We start from the raw sequence: 20,375 nt of genomic DNA, 5'->3' as shown, positions 1-20,375 counted from the left end.
AAATAAAAACGCTTATATTAGGTTCTTTGTAAAAAAAATTTTTGAGGCCTTAGGTTTGATAGAAATCACAAACAAAAGATTCTAAGGTTAGTTCTGGTCTACAGATATGCTCTGTTTAGGGGTTTTAAATGAAAATGGAATCTGAACACCGTTTAGCAAGGAATAAGCTCGGCGTGCTGACCACAGGCCCCATGACTCCCTAGTGGCCTTTACATATGGACCTTCTGTGTCTACTGCCTGAGGGCATTTTGGTTTGCCTTTATTCTCCTAAAATATAAACAGCTAAGAAATCATACATATTTGAAGTCTAGTGAACGAGGGGTAGCAACACCTTGGGACAGATTTTCATTTTAAGTTAAATCAGAAGCCTCACTCAAGGATATTAATAAAGTTTCTGAAATGGAATCATTTCTGTTAGGCAAGGACCAGCTTTTTATTTAAAATGTAATTGTTTAGTCCATCGCCAGAGGAAAGGATAAAGAAGAAGTGGTATGTACATACAATGGAATATTGGTGATGGTGCTGGTTTAGTCGCTCACTTGTGTCTGACTCTTGCGACCCCATGGACTGTAGCCTGCCAGGCTCCTCTGTCCATGGGATTCTCCAGGCAGGAATACTGGAGTGGGTTGCCATTTCCTTCTCAGCCATTAAAAAGAATGGAATAATGCCATTTTCAGCAACATGGATGAATCTAGAGATTACCATGTTGAGTGAAGTCAGACAGAGAAAGACAAATTTCATATGATATTGCTTATATGTGGAATCTAAAAAGATGATACACAATGAACTTATTTACAAAAGAGAAATATATCCATAGACACAGGAAAGAAACTTATGGTTACCAAAGGGGAAAGAAGGGGATAAATTAGGAACTTGGGATTAACATATACACACGATACCCAACAAGGACCCACTGGATAGCACTGGGAACTACATTCAATATTTCATAATAACCTATAGGGGGAATGAATCTGAAAAAGAATATATCACTTTGCTGTACACCTGAAACTAAGACAACATTGTAAATAAACTATACTTCCAACAAAGAAGATAATATTTAAAAGTCCAAGGAGACCACACAAAAGAACTCAAGCATCTGCTATGCACAGCACACTAGAATGAAGACTATACATGAAAACACCTTGATTCTGATATTCACTATTCTGGTAACTTCAGTTCAGTAACTTAATTTCCTTGAAAGTCAATATTATTAGCCAGAAGATGAAGAAATTAAGCTAGACTAAATCTAAGTTTTCTCTCTTGGACTTGAAATTCTATGATCCTCTAATTCAAAGCACCTCATGCATTAGCTGTTGAACAAAAAGAAACTTTTTTTTTTTTTTTTTAACAGAAAAGCTCTAAACCTGGACCCTGGTAAAGTGTCAGAGGCAGTGAAAGGCAAATCAGGCAAATTCTTTACTTGGAATCCTGCAGTGAGAACAGGGACAGAAATCTAGAATTTATCGTTTTTACTCAGGATGATGTAACCACTATAAATAATTACCTCGTGCCTGTGAGGTCATATGCTTTCTGCCAAGGACCCCATTAACATAGGAACAGATCTTGAAAGATTCTCCTTTACTTCACACATAGCTTTTATCAAATTCTATTTCTTTTTTTAAACTTCCCATTCTGATGGTAAAAATCAAATAGGTTCACAAAAGAATGACGCAAAAACACAAAGAGTTAAAACCGTGTGTAACCCTTGGAGATAACAGACGAGATTGATCATTTACCACAGTCTGACCATGTCCTGGGGATCTAAGAAGACCAAAACAATTCTCTTAATCTCAAGAAGTTTAGGGCTTTCCTGGTAGCTCAGTGGTGAAGAATCCGCCTGCCAATGCGAGAGACACAGGTTCGATCCCTGGTAGGGAAAGATTTCACATGCCACAAAGCAACTCAGCCCGTGGAACACAAATACGGACCCGGTGCTCTAGAGCCCAGAAGCCGCAACTCCTGAGCCCACATGCTGCAACTCCCAAAGCCTGCACACCCCAGAGCCTGTGCTCTGCAAGGAGAGAAGCCACTGTGATGAGAAGCCCCCGTACTACAGAGAAGGGATCCCCTCCTTGCCACCAGAGAGAAGCCCGCACAGCAACAAAGACCCAGCAAAGCCAACAAACAAATAAAAATTACATATATATATTTTTAAAAAGAAGTTTACAGACGCGTGGGGTGGAGAGAGACAATAAGGGTTGGAATTATGATGAGGTCCGACAAGAGCTGAGGTAGGAGGTAGGGACCTGCAGAGGCACAGGTACCCATGGCTTGGGCATTTAGAAAGGAAGGTTGCTGCTGTGGGGGAAAAAGAAATTAAGTCCAAATAAACTAGAAAAATGAAGAGGTGGATTAAATGAGAAAGAGTGAAGGGAGGCGGGGCAGGGAGGAGGGGAACGGAGAAGAGAGGGAGGCGCAGGAAAGGGAAGGTGGGGGATGGTGGGGGAAGCAGGATGCTGGAGGAGAGCGGGGCAGTCAAGGCAGCCAGAGGTCGTCTGCTCCAGGCAGAGGCAGAGGGGCAGCTGTGATTCGCCGCTGAAGCTCTGATAAAAGATCTGGGCTTCTGCTGCTCCCTAAGCCTCCCCCTGTAGGCTAGGAAGCAGAATGGAGTAAACTGGGCAAAGTTAAACAGAACCCTCAAGATATCCATCAACTCTGCTTTCGGGTCAACCTATAGGCTACAGAGGCCCCGTCTGGCTACATCACAAGTCAAAGATGCCCAAAAGAACCAATCGGGAATGCGGAATGGGAACACTCCTGTCTACCCCAATTACTTTCACCGAGTCAGAGAGGTTTCTTAGTTTGCTGGGGCTATCGACCCTCCTCCAAATCTCACCACATCAACTCATGATGTGAAAAGACCACAAAGCTGGGGTGGGCAGAAGGAACCTCAGTCACCTCTACTCTGCATTTCCGATGCAGCTTTCTGCTAGGAACATGCCAACCACCCCAGCAGCCCGCACTGTGTATAAATGCTGTAGCCACAGACATACATGTGGCTTGGCAAGAGCATCTGTGGAGTTGGATCTTCAGTCATGAGCACAAATCTGAGAATATTTCATAAAGTCTATGCACTAACGAAAACAGGAAAACTGGGAAGAACTGATGGAAAAGAAATGGAGAATAAAAAACCATCATTAGGCAGGATTTCCTGTTCCACACATCCTAATCCCCTCATAACTGCATCTAATAACCAACAGATGTGAACAATCATTTACAGCAGAAATGATAAAAGGCAATAAACCTTTATGCTGACTTGCCACATCAGCTATCTATCATTGTCAAATCATTTAGGGTAAAAATTAAAATAACTTTTAGGTTAACTGATCATTGGTGAAGTCATGCCTAATAATTCTTTAGTTGTTAAACAACTACAAATTCCTGCCTGCTTTTAAGAGGTTATCACAGTAAGAACACAAAGATACTAATCCTTCAAAGAAGAAAATATTTCATTGTCATGGCAAATGCCAATGAAATAAATTTTCATTTCTTAAGTATCATCTCTCGTGCATTTTCAAATATCTTCATAAGGAAATTATATATTAAACCACATTTACATTGTAAAATAACAAAAGTAAGATATCTTTGCAGAAGAAAGAAAGCAAGATATTTCAGGGGAGAAAGAGAATAAATTTATTTTGGCATCAAAATAAAAGTTTCAAAATATTGACAAGGAAAAACTGCTATCTTAAGCAAATGGCAACTAAAACTCACCAAGTAATGAGGATGCTTTTCATTCCAAGTAACAAACTACTCAATTCAAAGCAGCGTAAGTAACATAAAAGGGCTACCCACCGGTGGGACTGAAAAGTCCAGTGAGGGATTTTGCTTCAGACCGTGTTCGATTCAGCAGCCTGAATCAAACTGTTAAGGACCTGGTTTCTTTGCATCCTATGGTCCTACTTGTAACGGTACAGCTGATTTCCTAAAGCATGCTTTGTTTATACACCCCAAAGAGTTTTAAGCTACTCCTCTGGCTATGCATTTCCTAATTAATGCCCAGCAAGAAGGAGCATCTTTGCCTCACCATTAACCAATAAGCGAAGAGAAGTTCACTCTGCTGGACTCAGTTTAGGCCTCATGTCATTGCTGCATTCACTACGGTCCACGCAACAGAGTATGCTGATGGGCCCAGTCCACATGACATGCTCTCCAAACATGGACCCACGTCAGCTGTTCCAAAACCAAAATCAGGGGATGCTAAGAAGAAGCAAATGAGGAACCAATGTCAGGGAGGTACCACATCTTCTAATTCAAGAAGACCTCAGTTTGGGTAAGTCATACAAAGCTATAGGTTCCAACTCAAAATTATTTCTGTAATAATATTAATAACTGTTCTTAAATACCCTTTTATCTCCATGAACTCATTGGATGTCTTTCATACTATCTTCCAAGAACTAAAATGACCTTACATAGCAACTAAAATTTTAATCTATCGTTTTGCCTTATCCACCTCTCCCTGTTTACAAACAGATTTTTCATACATCAACTAGTTTAAGAAATCTTTCTAGGATTCCAAAGAATGTTCTGGGGGTTTTAAACCAAAATATACCTTTTTGATATAAGCATACAGTTTGTAATTATGGATTACCTCTATTTTCTTTAAGACCCAATTCACTAATCCCTAGCAACAATTTCATGGACCAAGATAGCCTGCCTCTTAGAACAATGGACATTATTTCACCCAGCCTATCATGAATAAAATGCCCAGAACCGCTATCTAAGCCTACAGTTACAAAAATACAACATAATGCTAGCCCCTCACAGCCACTGGAGAGTATGGATGAATGGAACTCTTTACTATGTCTATCCAGCAAAGCACCTTACCATGGACACCCGTCTCTGGGCTTCCATATTATCATGTTATTCAGTACAATTGCTACTGAACTTGTTACAGTATTCTACTGAACTTGTCACAGTAGATGATAATTATACTTGGGCTGTCTTGCCCACCTCAGAGAAGCGAAAAAAAAAAAAAGTCATAATCCATTAAGAGTGGGGTTGAACCACCTAGACTGAATCTAGGCATTTAGATTTGAAGCCAGGTTCTGCAACTTAGTAACTTTAAGAGCCAGAAAGGTTAGTTAACCACCCAGTGCTCCCCTCTGAGAACTGAGGATAACAGTACCTTTCTCAGGGGGCGATGTAGAAGTGAAATGAACTGACACACAAAGCACTCAGAAGCTGGTAAATGTGTATAACAGTTATAACTCTTCTGCTGCTGTGCTGCGCTCAGTCACGTCTGACTCTTTGTGACCCCATGGACTGTAGCCCACAGTAGCCCACAGGCTTCTCTGTCCATGGGATTTTCCTGGCAAGGAAAATCTGGAGTGCGTTGCCCTGCTGCTGCTGCTGCTAAGTCCCTTCAGTCGTGTCCGACTCTGTGTGACCCCATAGACGGCAGCCCACCAGGCTCCCCCATCCCTGGGATTCTCCAGGCAAGAACACTGGAGTGGGTTGCCATTTCCTTCTCCAATGCATGAAAGTGAAAAGTGAAAGTGAAGTTGCTCAGTTGTGTCCGACTCTTCACGACCCCATGGACTGCAGCCCACCAGGCTCCTCCATCCATGGGATTTTCCAGGCAAGAGTACTGGAGTGGGGTGCCCTAGCTTTGCACCAATTAAAAGTATGTAGTAAATATCTTTGGATAAAGAAATCCATAGAAACTTTCTCAAATTAAATCAGTATTCTTATACTATATCCAAAGCGATGCTGTTTTTAAGGAAACAGGAAAGAAGACTGAGTGTGTGCCTGAAGGTTTAAAAGGTCCTAGTCCCTAACTGGGAAAACCCAGGGAGAAAACTGCGAAAAGCAGAAACCAACAGCCCATAACCAACACAGACACACACACACACACACACACACAGGACTGACTGAGACCAGTTGTTAGAGATGAATGTCAGACTTCACACCAGTTTTCAGTTTAGAACAACTTAAGGAAAGCATCTGACAATGACGGGAAGGACTATTATAATGAAAGACACTCCGCTGGTGCGGAGGCAGGAAATGACACAGCCCCTGTTCACCATCAGCTCTGCTCACCCCAGCATATCCACTGAAACGGATCTGAGGGCCTGGGGGAAAGGGCTGAAAACTGAGATAACTCATCAAAGAAATAAAGAGTATCCAATCACAGTAACGTGTGCAACTCTTTTCTGTGCTAAGCATGGACACTGATAGACCCTGGGTCAATTTTGTGTCAAAATTCTCACGAACATTTGCTGTTTTCCCAGAACTGACCTTCCTTGCTTGGAAATTACAGGACCTTCAAGAGTGCTAAGAGAATAAAGAACTAATACAGTCCATTTTCTTATTGCTCCCCCAAAGTGGCAGTTTAATTCTAACCATCACCAATATTCCTCTATGAGGACACAAGGCTTAATGAGGATTACAAGTAAGCCTATGTGCTTTCTTCCAAACACAGTGCGGGGCAGTCAGCCTTTCATACACTGATATCAGAAAAAGCTGGAGCCAGCATCGAGGGGCAGCAGGCAGGAAGCTGGGTAGGAGGGCTCTGGATCTGCCCACAAAAATCATTCTCTCCAGTGTCATCGGTGAAGTGACCACACCTTAGGGGAAAAATAAAGGACCACTGAAAGTATTAACTGTTCCAGGAAGGCTAAGATGCAGAGCAGATCAAATGACAGAGTAACTGCCTTGCTGACACATTATATTCTTTCAAAGTACCAGACAAATGGAAAGTGGTGGATGAATGCTTTGAAAATACAGGTGAACGGACAGCACAGAAAAAGGTCTCGTTTTCAGGACCACCAGTGTGACAGCTATCAAACAAAGAAAAAATGCTTTGACATCAGTGCTATATCTCAGGGAAGCTTTGTAGGCAGCAAATACTAAAGATTCAGGCTTTTGGGGAGCAAGACACTAAAAGGAGCTTGTGAGTTCTTAACCCATTTACACAGAGTAGATTTGAATAAAAACAGCTGTAGATAAGGCAGTAACATAGGTGTATATATATAAATGCATATACACAGACACACACAAGAACTCATTTTAAGTGTTGCATTTCGAATTATTTTGATTGGGTAAAGTTGTCTAGGCTAGTGTGGCATTGGAGATGTAAAGTTTCATTCATGAAATTTTAAATAATGGTGATAAGATTTATCTAGGCACACCAGCAGAACCTAAATATATAGCACATGAATAATAGAATGTGCATGAATTTTGAATGCTTATTTTTCAGAAGAAAACAAAGAACTGCATGTGTGAATTCTTAGAGCCTCTAAGTGTAGCCTGTATTTGCATTTCAATAGCTTGCAAGGTAAGCTCTGTGAAATTGGTCAAATGTATAGACTCTCATCTCGCCTCCACCCCAAATCAGTCAATTAGCTTCTAGAGAAAGAAGCATACAGAAGCTAATACCCAGCAGCTCAAAACCTATTCCAGCTGATACAGATCAAAATAGATTCAAAGCAAGAATGTCCAGGACACAGGCTTCCTATGGAACAAATTCTGGGTAAGAAGCATACAATGCCAGGAGCTAAGTGCTGCTGTGGTCAGAGAACACACACACAGAAATGAAAAGGACAAGGCAGTACACAGCAAACAAGGGAAAACGGGTACATCTTAGAAGATTTACAACCAACACATCAGAACGTTTTCCAGAAGGCAAAAAAGTTAAGTTTAGCAAATTTTGTCCACTTAAAACAAAGGCATTTTTGAAGCCAGCTCTGCTACACTGATTAATACAGACATGCTATAAATGAGCCGCCCCTGTCATTTCACATTCCACCTCAATCCATGCATTCTAATTCTAAATCCCTTCTAATTAGCATTTTTCAATCCTCCCATCCAAAGCCTTCACTGACTCCACATTAGCTACTCCTTCATCTTTACAAATTTTCTTATTTTAAAGGAGTTATTTTTTTTAATGCCCACAAGAGCAAAAGTATAAAACACAGACATTATATATGTGAATGATGTTATCAATATATGTCTTTTGAACTGCAGCACTTTTGTTCCTTCATTTTCTGAAAAGCTGCCTGCACTAAGTCCCCACCTGCCAAGCCATGGTTGGTGCCATGGACTGTGTGTCCCCGACCCCCACCCCGCACAAATTCATCTGTTGAATGTTGAAGCCTTAATGTGACTGTGTTTGGAGGCAGAGCATTTGGGAGGTAATTAGGGTGAGACTGGGTCACGATGGTGAGGTCCTCAAGACAGTCCCTTATAAAAAGGAAGAGACACGAGAAAAGAGGAAGAGACACGAGATCTCTATACCAGGATGAGGGCTCTCATCAGATATGGAATTCATGACACTTTGACCTCAGACTCCCACCCTCCAGAGCCATAAGAAACACATGTCTACTGTCTCAGTCACCCCGTCTGTCACTTTGTTAGAGCAGCCTCAACTGACAGATACTTGCCTCCCTTTGCTGCAGTCCTTTAATAATTCCACCAGGTAGGTGTTGGTATCTGCATGTAGTGGGAAAGGAAACTAAGCCTCAGAAAAAATTTAACCTGCTCCAGAGTCACATGGGCTTCCCAGGTGGCGTTAGTGGTAAAGAACCCACCTGGCAATGCAGGAGACATAAGAGACTCAAATTCAATCCCTGGGTCGGGAAGATCCCCTGGAGGAGGGCATGGCAACCCACTCCAGTATTCTTGCCTGGAGAATCCCCTGGACAGAGGAAACTGGTGGGCTATAGACCATGGGGTCTCAGAGAGTCGGACAAGACTGAAGTGACTTAGTACGCAGAGTCCTTCGCTAGGATGTGGTAAAGTCACATGGAGCAAGGCAAACAGAGGAGGAGGAAGGCTCACCTGCCTAGAAACACAGTAACTACTATCTGCCTGAAGCTGCTCAAAGTAACTGACATGCATACATCTTATTTTTATAATATTCCTGGGAGTTAAGTGATATTCTCATTTTACTGAGAAAAACCGTGAGAAGCATGCCCAGGAGAGTCGAGCCAGCAGGTGGTGGATCAACATTCTCACAGAACTCTAAAACGCCTCCGCTCTTAACCCCACAACACAAGCCTGCCCCCAGTAAGAGTCATCATTGCCACACTGTGCTCGGTAACAAGTCCCCGCACAGCTAGTGACTACCGACAATGACCATTTGCAGGTCTGCAGGTAAACTCTGGGGTTGCTGGACTTGGCTTCTGGCTGCAGGTTTATATAGGTCAACTCTACCAGAGTGCATTCTGGGACCCAGGCTAAGTGGGCAGTGGCTACCCAGGGCAAGGCCTCTCCTGATAGATCACTGAACAACAGTATATTTCAACCTCTGCTTGGGACACATTCCTGAAGCTCAGTAAGTCACAGAGCTGAGCCCAAAGTTAAGAGAGGGAAAGCATCTCTGCAGGCCACGAGGCCATGAGACTAGGGCAAGGGAATTAATGTATCCTTCTGTTCCAGAGGAGCGAAAAGTTAAGAGCTTAATTGAATCTATCACACTATCCCAATTCAGCTTGTATTTACCGTAAAGCCTTTTGGTTTGGATAGCTAAACAGTTAATGGAAAATGAACCTATGAGCATAAAAATTTATATTTGGAATAAAGTTTTAGTGGAAAAATGTAAATAGCCAAATCAATGTTATTATTCCATCTTCACCTATATGACAATGCTAAAATTGAGAGAAGAGGCAATTAGAAAATAAAAAGCTATCAATATCTCATAATGAAAAATATCACTATGATGAAAATCCTATAAAATGAAATATTTCTAGACCAAGCTGTTATCTCACTAACTTTGAGCAATAAGCTAAAATAAATCCATTAAAAAATAGCTAACATTTTCTACAATCATTTTGAGCTCATCATAATACATTCTATTCTACCTCTAACTCCTCACCACTTTACTGAGAGTTTGCATGTCTTCAATATACTAAATTACCAGGCAGGAACTCAAAAGTGTTGCAGTTAATAAAGTTAAGCCTGGATCTTCATTTGTCGCCAAAATGAAAAAAACAAAAGTTCAGTGTTTAATCAATGTGATTTAATTTGTTTGTGTACACACACACAAACTGAAAACAGTGTGTCAGAAAATTGATAAAATTGTACATTTGCCTTGTGTCTTTCTTGGTTGAACCCTCATCCTCAATTACAGATACTTCATTCAAATGTAACAAAAATCTTGCTTGGATTTGATGTAATCTCACTCAGGTTTTAAATTCACTTGCTGTTTCAAGCAATATGGCACCCACCTCATCATCTTCATTTAAGAATGAATTGCTTTTTCCATTACAGCCTCCAGTTTGAGATATTTCATTTTGCCTTTTCAAAATTGTATTGGAATGAGACTTGTAGGCAAGTTGTCAAAGTTGAAAGCAATTTGCAAAAAAAAACAAAAAACAAAAAAAGCACACACATCTTCAAAATTGGATACATTATTTTCAAGGCCTGACACTAAACCATAAAACTACTTTGCTCTCTGTGTAATTTTAACCAGTCCTGCAAAATAAGTGTTAAAATACACATTGTGGTAATTCTTGAAAACTAGTCTAACAGAAACCTATGACTCTAAGAGAAACTGGCTTCTCTCTTTATTCACAGCCTAGTTCAATTAATTATTTAAAGGGGATGAATTTAGAATCTATATCTAGACTTGACCTCTCCAGAAGTTTCAGCCCATACATCCATCTGCTTTCTGAGACTCTCTACCTAAAAGCTTCCACAGATGCTGCAAACTCAAGATGCACAGAACCAACTAACCATCTTCTCACCATCCACATCATTTGCTTCTAGTTATGCCCGAAACCTGGGAGTCACCTCCAGCTCCTTGCATTCTTTTTTTTTTTTTTTCTCTCAAGCAGGTCATCAAGTCCTGTTAATGGTATCTTCAGTTGCCTTGTCTTTACATCCATTGCCAACATCTCGACCCAGGAGCAGCATCGCTCACCTCCCATTTTTAACTTCCTAGCTGTTCTTGGCTTCTTCCCAAGCATTCTTCACTAATGCTTACAGTTGGTAAAATATTTCTGTGCCCTACTTGAAATCTTAGTGGCTTCCTACTGTTAAAGTCCAAATCCTCCAATATGGCATCATTTTGGGGACTCTGCTCATCACTTCCTGCTTCTCACATGCACTATTTTGCAGCCCCTTGAAAAGGATGCACCTTGTATGACCACCGCACCTTTGCACACGCTGCCGTTTACCCTGCTTGGAATGCCCTTCTTGCCCAGTGGGTACCTGTTCACCCGACATCATCTGGCAGAAACAGCCCCGTCTACACACAGCCTTCCCAGCTTCCTGCAGCGGTGGGGGCACCCGCTACCTCTAGCATCCATGCACCACAGCTGGCATCGGTTATGGAACTTGCTGTTACAGAAATTGCTGTCTATCTCTCCCACCATGCTATACACCCCTCACAGATCAGTACCATACTGCACTCATTTCTGAACTGGTAGAGCCTGGTGATAAAGGTGCAATTGTGTACATTTAAGGGGATCCAGCCAGTCCATCCTAAAGGAGATCAGTCCTGGGTGTTCACTGGAAGGACTGATGCTGAAGCTGAAACTCCAGTACTTTGGCCACCTCATGCCAAGAGTTGACTCATTGGAAAAGCCTCTGACGCTGGGAGGGATTGGGGGTAGGAGGAGAAGGGGACGACAGAGGATGAGATGGCTGGATGGCATCACCGACTCGATGGATGTGAGTTTGAGTGAACTCCGGGAGTTGGTGATGGACAGGGAGGCCTGGCGTGCTGCGATTCATGGGGTTGCAAAGAGTTGGACACGACTGAGGGACTGAAATGAACTGAACTGAACTGAAAGACACAGTACTCAGTTCTCTGCCACAAGCCTGTTCAATATATGCTGTTGCTGCTGTTATGATGCATACCGTTCATTATACATTAATTTAAAGGAAGGCAGAGAATGGAATTTTTCTTGACTGCTTGAAACAAAAGCATTTGCATTCACAATCTAAGTAAACAGCAAATATTTTGAGAACTCAAGCATGTACCTTAAGGAAGACTATCTGTCCATGATAAGGCCTCTGATTAATCACAAGCATTTGCTGTCTCTACATTAGAACACTTCAAGGCGCAAAGCAACTGTCTTACCATGCCCTGGAGGTAGTTTCCTATTGCAAAACCATGGAGCATGTGCCAGCAATCTAAAAAAAATGTAAAACTGCACCTGGATACCACCAGTGCCCTAGGTCCTTTAGGGGTAATGATCCAAGGTTGCCTCCAGCCACACCACAGTAAGAATTGTCCCCCAAGGTGGGTTAGTTAATAGTCTGAGCTCTCACATGACTACCTTTGCCATTATTTGAGAAGTCAAGAGACAAATACAATGAGTGCACACCCATTTTATGCACCTCTCCATAAAAATAAAACCCAGCCTCACTGGAAGAAAGAAGGCAAGGCCCCGACATCTTAAAGGTTGTCAAGCCTTACATTTGGGGATACAGAAGTGGTACGTGCCATGACTTAGGAGTTCCTTGAACACATGACCCCTTAGGAGCAGTGAGTCTCAAGCCTGGCTGCACACCATCACGAGACGCTCATTCAACTGATGTGGATTGCGCTGAGGTCCTAGGGTTCAGAAAGTTCTCCAGGTGGTTCAAAAGTACAGCCTCACTGAACCGCGGTCCTAAGTTTTGGAGCAAAGGAACACACAGAACTGATTTACTTTTCTCGATTCCAAAAGGATGCACAAGATACAAAACAGACTTTAAGAGCTTTTCATTGATGGTACTGAGTGGAATAAAGTTTTTTCTTAGACAATAAAGCAAAAAAATTAAAGTGACCCCAAAAGCCACTTTTTAAACTGATTATAAAAGCAATACATGCTTACCATAGAAGAGCTAAAGGTAAAAAATTCTTAAGGCATCACCGTCAATATATAAAGACCTACCATTTTAGTATACTTTCTCATACTATTTTAGGTGATGATAATGAAGAAAAAAATAGGTTCTTAATAAATGTTAGATATGATAGACATATTTTAGCCTTTTCATACCTCATTTTAATTCACTCTCAACAATTCCACCAATAAGTGTATTTTATTGGTGAAGAATTAACTAGCCTGACTCATACAGTGAAGTGGCAAAGATGGTCTTAAATACTCCAAAACCCACACACGTGCTTTCCTTCCATCCCATAGGGCTATCCTACACACACACACACACACACACACACACACACACACACAGAACTGTACATACACTATCTGCTTTGGCCCAGAGGATAATGTATGTCAATCCTCATCCCAATCCCCAAGAAGGGTAGTACCAAAGAATGTGCTAACCACAGGACAATTGCACTCGTCTCCCATGCTAATAAGATCATGCTTAAAATCTTGCATGCTAGGCTTCAGCATTGGAGAAGGCAATGGCAACCCACTCCAGTACTCTTGCCTGGAGAATCCCATGGACGGAGGAGCCTGGTAGGGGTCACAAAGAGTCTGACATGACTGAGTGACTTCACTTTCACTTTTCACTTTCATGCATTGGAGAAGGAAATGGCAACCCACTCCAGTGTTCTTGCCTGGAGAATCCCAGGGACGGGGAGCCTCGTGGGCTGCTGTCTATGGGGTCGCACAGAGTCAGACATGACTGAAGTGACTTAGCAGCAGCAGCAGCAGCAGGCTTCAGCATTATGCAAAGAACTTCCAGCTGTTAAAGCTGGGTTTAGAAAAGGAAGAGGAACAAGAAATCAAATTGCCAACATTTGCTGGATTATAGAGAAAGCAAGGGAATTTCAGAAAAACACCCATCTCTGTTTCATCAACTAAGCTCTTAGAGCAATGGGAATACCAGACCATCTTCCTGGTCTCCTGAGAAACCTCTATGTGGATCAAGAAGCAACAGTTAAAACCCTGTATGGAACAACTGATTGGTTCAAGATCAAGAAAGGAGTACAACAGGGCTGTCTGCTGTCACCCTGTTTGTTTAACCTATATGTGGAGCACAAACATGGGCTGGATGAGTTACAAGCTGGGAATCTAGATAGGTAGGAAAAATAACAACCTCAGATATGCGGATGATACCACTCTAATGGTAGAAAGCAAAGAGGAACTAAAGAACCTCTTGATGCGGGTGAAGTAGGAGAGTAAAAGAGCCAGCTTAAGATTAAATACTAAAAAAACTAAGATCATGGCATCCGGCCCCACTGCTCTTGTACTTAGTCCCCATTACTTCATGGCAAACACAGGGGGGAAAAGGTGGAAGTAGGGACAGACCTCCTCTTCTTTGGCTCCAAAATCACTGCAGACGGTGACTACAGCCCTGTAATCAGAAGACGACTGCTTCTTGACAGGAAAGTGGTGACAAATCAAGACAGTGTGTTGGAAAGCAGAGACATTTACTCTGCCGACAAAGGTCCGTATGGTCAAGGCCATGGGTATAGTCAAGACCACGGCTATAGTCAAGACCACAAGGCTTCCCAGTGGTCACGTATGGTTGTGAGAGCTGGACTGTAAAGAAGGCAGAATGTCAAAGAATTGATGCCTTCAAACTGTGGTGCTGGAGAAGACTCCTGAAAGTCCCTTGGACAGCAAGGACATTAAACCAGTGAATCTTAAGGGAGATCAACCCTGAATATTCACTGGAAGGACTGATTTGAAGCTGAAGCTCCAGTATTTTGGTCATCTGATGTGAACAGATGACTCACTGGAAAAGTCCCTGATGCTGGGAAAGATTGAGGGCAGAAGGAAAAGTGGGTATCCGAGGATGAGATGGCTGGACAGCATCACCAATGCAGTGAACATGAACTTGGGCAAACTCCAGGAGATGGTGAAGGAAAGGGAAGACTGGTGTACTGCAGTCCACAGGGTCGCAAAGACCTGGACACGATTGGGCAGGTGACTGAACAATAACAACAACATACATTATGTATGTTACAGTACATAGTATAGAAACCTCTTCTTTTCCTTGACATTATTGTCAACCTTTTGCCCATATCATTAAATATTTGTCAAAAGCATGATTTTAATGGCAATGCTGTCTTCTATCCTGTGTGTTTCACAAATTAGATGCCAATCTCCATGCTTTTGGTTGCTTTCAATGCAAATGTATGATTACCAAGACATTAAAAAAAATCTACCATTACACATAATTTATTTCCAATGTAAGCTTCAAGTAAATCCCAACACCATATTTTGACTCTGGTACCAACAATAAAATGATCTCTACTTGCATACTGATATTTGTCAGTTCATGTAATTCTCAATTTTAAAATTTTGTCTAGCTTACTGATAATTTGGTCTTTTAGTCTTTTTTGTCTTCTTCTAAAACTGTTCATTGTGTTTCACATGCAATGTTATTACACTTTACTTTGTGAAATCTTTTCAGGCAACTTAAGGTTGTCGAAAGATACGATAAATAAAACCACATAATTCTTAACAAGAAGGAACTGAGACCTAGACAGTGAAGAAGTGGTGGCTCATGAGTATCTACAAAACTATTACCCCTGAGTATGAAATCCTGTCCTGACCAGCTAAAGCAAAAGTGAAGGCCAAACCAGTTATTATTGACTAAAAGAAGCTAACTGGTCTACCTAGAGAGGAAGAAACTTTCTGACTACTGAACTTGAAGACAGTAGCCTGTGAGCCTCATATAACAGACAACACATAACATAATCGGTGAGGCTTCCAGGGGAATTTTTTTTTTTAAGTACAAAGATGTTCTCTCACAACCATTTCTTTCAGCAACCCTCCATAAAAGTCAAGGACAAAACGTGAAGTCGTAATTCTGTAAAGGGATTTGGAGAGGAGCAGAGATGGACAGTCTACGTGTGCTAGGATCTGCCAAGGGGCAGAGCTCAGGGGATCCAGGAGATGAATGGTAAGAGGGCTCTGGGACTACTGTTCTCCCCCATCACTTCTCAGCCAGGTCCTGCAGAGCAGAGCGATTCCAGATTGAGACAGCAGGAGGAAGTGCAGGCACACTGTGTGGCCGATTCGAAGGAAGCCCATGTGTATCAGATACAAAAGTGTAAAGGGAAGGACTAACATCTTCCCAGGAGGATTAAGAGCCTGATAGGAAAGACATCATTATTCAACAGTGGGAAACGGTTGGGGGCCATGACTTTTTACAAAAAAAAAGCAGCTCTGAATCTGTTCAAATGCTTGAGCTCAGATCAGGCCCCAGGGATCTGTGGCTGTGAAACTTGAACATTGCCTTTGACTGGCAAGTGCTAAGAGCAAGGGGCAGTTGAACACGGGCTCACTGTAAGGATGCTGCATGTACTTCAGTTGTCAATTCAGATCATCCACCCTATACTGGGCTGTGGAGTTAGCTGCATGGACCACAGCCAGGGGCTCCTGTGCCCCTCTGCTTTCTCTTGGGTTTTGCTAATAAGGAGCATCAGAAAGCACTCAGAAGGATGGAGGCAAATAAGGTTGAGATGTCTATCTCCCTGCAGAGTCACCATGGGCTGCGTCCCTTCATTCTCTCTCTCTCTCTCCAGGTTCTATAACTGCTCCCTCCCTCATTCCTTCAGATCTAGTGAAGCTAGTGGATCCTGTTGCTTCCAGTCCCTTAAACTTTCTCTATACCCCACCCACACCTTTAATATTGGTAGGTAATATGTTCATATTATTAGCATCCCTTTTTATAAACTCTCCTCGGAGAAGGCAACGGCACCCCACTCCAGTACTCTTGCCTGGAAAATCCCATGGATGGAGGAGCCTGGTAGGCTGCAGTCCATGGGGTCCCGAAGAGTCGGACACGACTGAGCGACTTCACTTTCACTTTTCACTTGCATGCATTGGAGAAGGAAATGGCAACCCACTCCAGTGTTCTTGCCTGGAGAATCCCAGGGACAGCAGAGCCTGGTGGGCTGCCGTCTATGGGGTCACACAGAGTCGGACACAGCTGAAGCAACTTAGCAGTCTCAAACTATCCAATTCATGCTCCCCATCTTTTTATTGCCTAAGCCCCACCTGATACTCCCATAGTTAATTATTTAAAATTACACTATGCAAGGCTCTGTGCCAACCCAGAGGGCAGTGAACTAAGGTTAACTGAATAAGTACCACAAGTCAGATGCTGCGCTAAAGATTTACAACCACCTTCAATCTTTAAGCATGTATTATCTCCATTTTACAGATGGGGACATAGAGGGGCGAAGAAGCTGGTCCAAAGTTACAGAGCTACTCATGGTCACTGGACATTAGTCCTCAATGGGTTTGCAGTTTCAGTGTAAGACGCAGATAATTTTAAAATAATGCAATAGGATTAGGTGTGCAAATAAATAAACAATGACAATGATAAGATTCAGAATGGAGCACAGTAATTATGGAAAATTTCAGGCAAGAATTATAATTCACTTTGGCCCCTAATGAGCAGGGAGAATTGGAGGACAGGATATGGCAGGCAAAGGAGATACATCAAGTCTGGACAGTGGGTGATGGGACAGGATTTTGAAGGCAAAGAATTAAGAAAACAATTCTTAGGGTACAAAATAGAACTTATGTCCACTTTTGAGTGGACATAAGATTTTGAGGGCACTCCATCCTTATTCCCTGCAGATCAGGAAACCAAAACTATAGTATTCTATCTCTATTTCAGAGGGAGAAATTCAACACTTCAGTGGATAAGAAACACCATTCAGATATGCCCACAACTGGTCTCACTAATTAGGGACCCATCACTACCAAAAGTTCATTTATAGTTTTGATTCTTTCTGTCCCAAAGTCATGTCTGTGCCTTACGGAAACTTATGGATATCAAAAGTACCTTATCCCAAACTGTAATTATCATAGGTATTTCTATTATAATCCTCTAACTAGACTCCTTTCCTGTAACCACCCAGAGTCTTCACATGAAACAAAAACCTAAACACAAATCTAGATGTCTATAAGCATTTAGTTGGTAACCACACCATACTTAAAAAAAATTTTAATATTTCAGCCACATGTGACAGTGGGCGGAAGTGGTCAGATTTAACTGGGGATGGGGTAAATCAACAGAAGAGGTTACCAAGCAAAGCAAAGCACAGGAGAATGGCAGGAATGGGCTCCCAGGAGGCCTTTCTGGGATACTGCTCCCCCTCTTAGTGCCTCCTCCCTGCTTTAATGATGCTCATTCATTTTTCTCCAGCCTTGGGATCTATCACATTAGGGATAGGGACACTTTCATTAAAACAAATAAAAGGGAAACACATAACAGAAATCACTGAAACAATTAATTTCCCTGGCAGTTAAAAATATGACCCGTGTTTGAGGGATATTAGGACCAAAAGGAGCCAGTTATCCTTTGACGAATTAGACCTGTCTAGAAATTCAAATTGCCCCAAGTCCAAGGTCTGCCCAAGCCCATCCATCCGTCAGAATTTCCCATGTTTGGAGATGCAATGTGAAAAGTTTCCCAGACTCTAACCAGGGAAGCCACTGGGGCCTCTTTCTCTCATTCTCATTTCAAAGGCAGTGATGGAAGTGCTATCAGTAGTACTGGAAATATTAATACAGTCCACAGAAAAGATGGAAACGTGCAGTCACCAAAGATGAACAACTAAGTTTGGTTGCCATTTTATGAAGTAGTCATGCCTTGACAAATTATGTGTTCTGACGAAAAACAATTTTTCAGAGTCCAAATTTTAAAAACACCTTAGTAGGCCTGTGTTTTAAGAGCCAGAGGTACTGAAATTCTAAATACAGGTTCTAAACACATACTATATTATTCTCTATTAAACACATTCTGCATTATTGCAAAATTAAATTTTAGAGAATTAGAATATTCGTATACTCCAGATTTCTGACACTAGACTTTAAGTTATTTAAAGAATGAATCTGTTCCAATTCTAAGCATCTAACACTAAGCATCTACTCATCTCTTATTATTAGATAATATATTCTGTCATATGATCCCTATAAATAGTGATAACTGTCCTTACAGGTAATTCTTCTAACTTAAAAATAGATTCAAACAACAAATTATGGAATAAAAATATAATTATGTTATCTCACTAGTAATGATGTGGACTGTTATAAAGAATGTAAGTCATCTTTACTTTAACAACATAATACTTACTCAGGACCAAGTATATGATAGTGTATTTATTACATAGCCTCTGACTTAAAAAAATTCAGTTATGCTTATCTCCTGTCTAGTACACTCAAAATTCATGTTATAGAATGCCTTTTACAGAAGAATAAGCAGACGCCAAGAGGGTTTGTGACTTGCTCAAGATCACCTAGCAACACAGTCAGAATCAAGCATACTAAAGAGTAGCTTTCAGACTAGCTTCACCACAGGTGTGCCTCGTTTGTGTGTTGAAGTGTTTCATATAGTATGTATTCGAAAATTAACTTAATTCCTAAATTCACTAGGTGGCGTTGCTCATAAGAACGCAACAGTGACATCTTTTGTAATACAAATGTATACTTATACCTGGTATTTGTAAAAAGTTTCCTAATATTGGAATTTCTTAAAACAGCTACCCTGTATGTGCCATCTCTTTCAAAATAAATACTGGACAGAATGGGAGTAAAAGATTAACAGGCTTTGTTTTAAGCCAAAATAAAGTTGTAACTACGAGATGGCAGAACTTTTAAGCACTTTTATATTACTATTTCTCACAATGTGGAGAGTTTTATTTCATTTATAATAGAAAGCAGACATTCTTTATCTATTATATAGTAGAGGATGGCAGGCATAGTAAAAGGATGTTAAGTACCATGAAGATCTAACAGTCTAAGTACTATATTAACCAGCAATGTTTCCTTTGTTTTGTTGCAAATCTTAGGTAGAAAATAGCTTGGTTATTTTAAAGAGCCACAAAAATGTCTAAAATGAAAAGTTCTACAAAATCTATACCCTCAAAAGCACCATATATCTCAATCATATCCTCTGAAATTGTGATAATCTATATTACAGAAATTAATCACAAAAAGGAGTTTCCTATCAAAAACACAGTTTGAATGATCTAAAATGAATTAAAGGAGAGAGAAAACTCTCAGGAGAATTGTCATCAACATACTAATAATCTGACCATTAGGAGTTTGATAGAGTTTATCACCTTTTTAACAAAGAGCCTTTCCATATTTAACTAGCAACTCCAAAAAAGACATGGACCCACACAAACAGCTGTGCATTACCAGAACTTTATAGATGTGATGAAAACAAAGAAAAGGAAATCCACAGCAGTGACTAACCACACTGTACATTCAAAACAATGACCACACTGAAAATCATTAGAGGCAGTCTGTTTACTTAGGTCTGGAACAATAGATGACATTTAACCCCAACTTTTTTAATCCCTCTTTTGTTTACCTACAAATAATCCTTTAGTTTATCTATAATATTATTATGGTATTAGAGTAATATGAATAATATTAGTATTAGCAATTGACAGAGAGCTACACTGGCCGTGAGTCAAAGACCATTAAGGAATATTGAAAGGCATTTCTACATGTAAGGTATAGTGGGTTTTCCCAAGCACTTTTTGTTTTAGTTTCAAA

General features: G+C 41.1%; 1 protein-coding gene across 15 annotated transcripts in view; it reads right to left on the bottom strand.

The window, feature by feature from the left end:
* MAST4 (microtubule associated serine/threonine kinase family member 4) overlaps nt 1-20,375 on the bottom strand; it is a 616,403-nt gene that overhangs the window by 347,809 nt on the left and 248,219 nt on the right. The window lies entirely within an intron of this gene.

Source organism: Bos grunniens, chromosome 20, assembly GCF_055505025.1.
Source record: "Bos grunniens cultivar Pamir isolate PY7600 chromosome 20, Bosgru_T2T1.0, whole genome shotgun sequence".
Classification (NCBI taxonomy): Eukaryota; Metazoa; Chordata; class Mammalia; order Artiodactyla; family Bovidae; genus Bos; species Bos grunniens.
The sequence above is the reverse complement of the archived record's forward strand: the minus strand, read 5'-3'. Positions and strand labels throughout refer to the sequence as shown.